The sequence below is a fragment of the Austrofundulus limnaeus genome, unplaced genomic scaffold (assembly GCF_001266775.1).
Source record: "Austrofundulus limnaeus strain Quisiro unplaced genomic scaffold, Austrofundulus_limnaeus-1.0 Scaffold203, whole genome shotgun sequence".
Lineage (NCBI taxonomy): Eukaryota > Metazoa > Chordata > Actinopteri > Cyprinodontiformes > Rivulidae > Austrofundulus > Austrofundulus limnaeus.
The window spans coordinates 197,220-203,171 of NW_013952605.1; the positions used below are offsets into that span (position 1 = coordinate 197,220).

Sequence of the window (5,952 nt, forward strand, 5' to 3'; positions counted from 1 at the left end):
AGGCAGCTCTCTTTCATTTCCTGTTTCGAGAGATGAGAAATATTGATATTAGTCTGTGAGCCCTCTCAGCATGAGGCAGAGTGTTTCAGAGAAGCGCCAGCGACAACACCTGTGCCGAAGTACGACTTTGTTCTCGACGCCTCTGCCGCTGCCTTTTAGTGTKTGTTCGTTCGCGTGTGGGTGACAAGAGGACAGAAATTTCAAGTTGACGTGCCACTGAATGCATCTATTGCTGTCCCATATATGTACACACACACACACACACGCGCACACACACAAGCAGAGAGCATCGTCACCTGCCACAGACGATACACTGTGGCCTTTTAGAGTGGTTAACAAAACAGGACATGTGTTGCCCCAGGTGACTCAAACTGCAAAACTAACAACGCCACGCTTCAGTGCACCAAGAATTCCGCGTAAAACACCAGCAGAAAGRTTTTGCGCTTGTGTGCCGATTCACATGCGTGTCTGTAAATGTACGAGTTGATGGTTATTCATTTGTGTCACAACAGATTCATTTTAATGAAAAAAACCCAGTTATTATGGACTTCATTTGAGGTTATTCAAAACACCTGCAGCATAAACAAAGACAAACAATGTGGCAGTGTTGAAAAATTATTAAGATTCTTTCTTCAGTTACTGTTGTAAAAATCACAAAGTACACTGTACATACAGTAATAGTGATTATATAGAGTTATGGGCATTTTTTGATATTTCTATATGCCAAATGGCTTTTAATAAGATATAAATAGAATTTATGTTATGTCAAGTTTTAAATTGTAATTTTTGAAAATTGTTCTGTCCTGTCAGAGACACATTCTTGTCTTCTTAATCACGAATTTGACCACATGTTGGTTTCTGCTTAATTACCCACTTTTTAAGGGGTGACCATTGGATCTTAGTATTGATTAAGATCTACAGAGGGTTTTTTTGCATAGTAATTTTAAATAATTATTTCATGAAAACAACAATGAATTAATTTATCTCAGGAAAAAATAAAGAATCCATCAATGCATTCATTTATTTAATCATTAAACCTTGGAACTTTGATCAAATGTGCATTACAAATATTTCATCATTTTCATCACAATACTAATGTGGTAATAAACGTTTTGGCTCATCGGTCCTGTCTGGTATAAACTTGTTCAAAGGGCTGTTTACAACAGGTAAGATAACAATTCTTCAGGAAATTTTCCTTAGAACCATATTTAAATCCATCCAAAAAAAGAACCATATTTAAAAATGGCCGGAATATCTTTTTTGTAGTGGTTAAATTGCCAAATATAAAAATATATAATAACAAAAACGGTCTTATTTAATTAAATGGGACACTTAATTAATTTCCAGTTTTGCACAAGGGGTCATTTCTAAAGGAAAAAGCTTTCCAAACAGGTAAAACAAAATAATGATTGTCCTACATATTTGCTAAATTTGATTTTGAACACAAAACAAAGCAAAAGAAACTGATAAATTAAAACAGATCGGTATAAGTACAGAAATWTATTTTAGGTGCTTTTTTGCTTTAACTGCAGTGTAGCACTATAAAGTTGGTATTCACTTATAGTGTTTTTTAATGTGATGGTAAAACACAAAGATGTTGTGTTTTTCGGTGTGTTGTGTGTGTCAGCTGTTCTTCAGGTCCAGCTGTGTTGGTTCATCTCAACATCTCCGCTCCTGATTGGCTGCAGAGACAGAACGCAGCGGAATGTTTAAAGACCGTACCATTTCAGCTAACAAGGAGGGGTGTTTGGAGAAACAATGATCGTACTGTTCTTTTTGTTTACTTCCGAAACGCGCAGTCTTTCCTGAAAAGTAATTATTATGTGTCTGTATTATTTGTAAGAGGTTATAGTAGAGTTAAAACACCAAGTAATAAAACAAATAAAGTGAGTGTGTGTTGTGCAGCACCTGCCGGTTTAGGCTAACGGTTTGGCTCAAGATGGCAGGAGAGAAACAGTGAAGAGAGCCGAAGGTTTTCTGAAAATTTACAGGAAAAATGAGTCGTTGTGAAGTTTGAAGGTGCTCCTTTCTGACAGCCGAGGATTCAGGTCAGAAATGTTTATCATCTGTCTAGCGTTTATTGCGACTCTCGTGATTTTAGTTTGAGAAAACGGAGCAAAACACTGCTCGTTTGCAACATTTTCACGGTAGCCTTCACTTGCTGAGGAAGACTGCCTGCGTTTCTTCCCGATTTTCAGCCTGCATCCTGGTTTGAAACCCAAAGTGGTGCTTGTGAAGCACGTAATATTTCATGAAAGAGCTTATGCAATGAACAGAGGGCGGAGAAGTGCGAGTCCGGCTGTGAAACAGCGGGTTTGAGGCGAATGTGGAGCAGGCCTGCGGCTAACTCTGCAGCTGTGCAGCGCAGAAAATACGTCACGAAACAGGATTTCCACTAAAGGAGCGTTTCTGCACAGAACCAGCAGAGCTGCAGAGCTGCAGACTGGGAACTCCTGCATGTTCAGGAGTCCTGATTGTGCACCTGATGCATAATAATTAAAGTATGCAAATATAGCTTTCTGTCAATTTTAAATCAGCACAGATATGCTGGCCTTTTTAAATGTATCGACATGTTCAGATGTTAGCTTCTAATTTAAGTGACATTTGATTGATGTTGCCTTTTAAAATAGTATATATGTCTGACTGCTGACTTAGCTGAAATACTGGTTCAAAACACTAAATTTGTGATTTTCCTACATTACAGGGTCATTACACAAACAAACAAAGAAACAAACAAAAAAACAAACAAACAATTTCCTGGCTAGTGGATTGGAGTAATCTGCATTCATCATAAACAGAAAAAGTATCTGTAGTCCCATCCAGTTCTTTTTTTAATGTTTAGAAATTTTGCACCAACAAAAACGGCTGGATTTTTCTGTAAGTGTAAAAATACCTTTTCTAATTTCAACTACAGTGATACGGAGGACCAAACCTGCCATAAAAATAAAAGGAATGAATGAACAAATAAACAGATAAATATACACACTTAAAATGATCAAACTAATTAAAAAAATTAAAACTTTACCTCATGTATGTTTTAATGGACCTTCATATTTATTGTTCCAGCTTAGTTCCAACAAATTATATGCTTTATCATAAAATTTAAATGTTTTTTTTTATATTTTTGTTTTTCCTTCAACCTGTAGATCAGGGGTGCCCAAACATTTTCCCCAAGAGGGCCAAAATGAGAATCTATCCGGGGCTGCGGGCCAAATGCAGTAATATAATATATGAAATACAAATACTATTTTAGTAAAGTCCTTTATTTTGTAACGATTAAGCTAGCAGCCAGTGTGGTGGCCTGTTTTTGTTTTAGTCTGGGTACTTGGAGAAAGTCTGCCATATCCTCAAGTAGCAAAGGCTCATGGGAAATTTCATAAATTGATAAAATACGAGTTTTTCTGGCCTTGTAAAGCGTGCAAATCTACATGTGGGGTTAAATATAATCTAAATGCCCCTTTTTACTTGTATTTTACATTTCATATTTAATCTTAATATATCAAAGATAAAGTCAGAACCATGAGTGAAAACTGTCTGTACCACAGCCCCTTACAGTCAATGAGCCAATGGATGAAATGACAAAGTGGAAATACTTTTTCTACATAGGACGACAGGTTACAACCTAGTAACAATGTCAGCTGCTGGTGGGCCAAATCAAATGGCTTGGTGGGCCAAATTTGGCCCGCGGGCCCCACTTTGGGCTCCTCTGCTGTAGATGCATTTGTGTCACATTTTTTATGTTATTTTTTTTTCTTACACGAGTCTTTTTATTTCCATGTGTTGTTTTGCATCTTTCTGTTTCTTGTTTTTACCTTACTTTATGCATTTCTGCTTCGTTATGCAAATAAGCTGGGCGGCCCTTCTTGGGTCAGCTCCTCTACTRTTGGTCAATAGAAAGGAAGGAGCAGGAGCTATGTGCAGATGRTTGTGCATGCCTGCGCCTCCTCAGTTTAGCTTAAACTTTACGTTTAGTTTTTCCCCCCTGCCTTTGTTTTAAACTAAACTTTTTAAATGATGTCAGTTTGCGTCCTGTGAATTGCAACTTTGCCCTGCAAAATGACTCTGTGTTTTGCAGATTTTTTTCACAGAACCTAACTGTGTGTGGTTATTAAAACTACAGAAACCGGAAACACAGTGCAGTAAGGAACATCAGTAGATTGTTTTGTAGTTAAAAATGCACAAGCTCACTTGTTTTATTGTGAAAATGCTGAAGTTGCTTYGGAAATGCCATTGAAATTAAACAAATTCAACAGTAAATTTATRCTGTTTTACAGACCCAATGTATTTAAATATTTTAACCACTGAAAAGGCTTATGAACATTAATCAAATAACATTTGCTGAAAGGCTTAAAAAAAGACAATCTCTAAAAATATGTAGAAATTATGCCAACTTTTGTGGCAAAGATTTTCTTTTAAATGTCCTGATGCATCTCAGTAATCCAGGTAAAAAATCAAAAAGAAAAAAGAAGTAGGTCCTCTGATGAGTTCTTCTTTAGTGAAACGTTTCGTCTCTCCTCCAAGAGACTTCTTCAGTCTGAGATTTCTTTTAAAGCCCTTTCAATGAATAAATATGTTTATTGTTTGAACACATAGTTAATTTTAACAAATTATTTTAGTAGCAAATTGAAAATAAATGTTTAATTCAAAGAATTCACATTCAAATGTGTGTAACATTGAATTGTAAAATTCAAAGGTACACACATTGTTCTGATTTGTGAATTATGTAATATACAATCAAACAATGCTGTGAAACACATTAGTCATAGGGTTTGTTAGTATGCATGAATGGTTAAAGAATTACTTGTTTTTTTTTCACACAGGAAAGACTTGACAGCATGTTCTGAATATTCACTCAGTGTAATCTCTGCATGAAATCATGCAGGCATTTGTGTTTAACTGTAACTCCTATTTCTAAATATGTTTTTTAGTTCTTTATGTAAGAATTCTCCCTTTTTTGTTGTTTGTGGAGTGTTGGGGGCAGTTTCAACAGACCTGATCARCTGTCAGGGATGAAGTGTGTCCTGTTTTCACTTTGAATCTTTCCTCTTCTGCTCATCATTCACATTAAAGTCTTTAAACCTGCTAAAAAACMGAGTAGACTGAAAGAAATGGACGTTCTGATTTAGACCAGGAATGCAGAGGTACAATTTAAAAGCTTCTTTTTCTTAGTTTGCTATTTTAGAAATTGATGTACTGCAGCAGCAGTCCCTGGAAGTTTCACTGCCTGTCATATTTTATTTCTGGTGAAACAAAATGCAGAAGTGTGATAAAGATCTATGGCATTTTAGACTGTTRCTACAAACTGAGCTCTGCTATAGACGTCTGCTTTGTGTTTGCCTTTAAAAATCTGAGTTTAATAGCACGAACATGAAATTCACACAGCCTGTTTACTACATTTTGCTATTTCTATTAAGCTGATCACACACAGGGAAACAACAGCCTCAGCTGGAAAACGACCTTGCAATAACTTTTATTGTTCTTGTTTGAAAATCTGTTTTGGAAAACTGGYGGGCCTGAGCCTTGTTTTTGAAATGTTTTTTTGCTGACTTAGAGAAGCTCTGGAGCTTAAAGATGAGTCATTGTGAGGAACATCCTCTCTTCCCACACATCAAAACAAAGGCAGCGTTCGGCAGCGACTGCCTCCTTTTTTATCACGCAGCCCACTGTGGGAAATGCCTCGCACTTTAAAGGTTCATCGCAAGTTGTGATTAAGGAGCGTTACATGGTGAGAGATGGTCTGTCCACATGATCTGAGCGAGGGTCTGATACGTAATCCCCAGCATCCAAGTGTAAACACACGTCAGCGCGACGGGACCGTTGAGTCTGAGCCGGTGAGTAGATCCAGTGTGGTTTCACATGTGGCTCGATGTAGAGGGAGGGAGCTGCCAAAGGAAACTTAGATGCTTGTCTGACATTTCCGCGCAGTCATAACCAAGCTCATCTTACCATTAC

The 5,952-nt window shown here is 37.1% G+C and overlaps 1 protein-coding gene across 2 annotated transcripts in view; it reads left to right on the top strand.

Moving 5' to 3' along the window:
• The first annotated feature begins 1,930 nt into the window (after window positions 1-1,930).
• Window positions 1,931-5,952, top strand: part of znf438 (zinc finger protein 438) — a 66,666-nt gene continuing 62,644 nt past the window's right edge. For both annotated transcript variants that reach the window (XM_014018819.1, XM_014018822.1), the window contains exon 1: window positions 1,931-2,048. The gene's annotated coding sequence lies outside the window, so the exon portion shown is untranslated. The remainder of the gene's footprint in view (window positions 2,049-5,952) is intronic.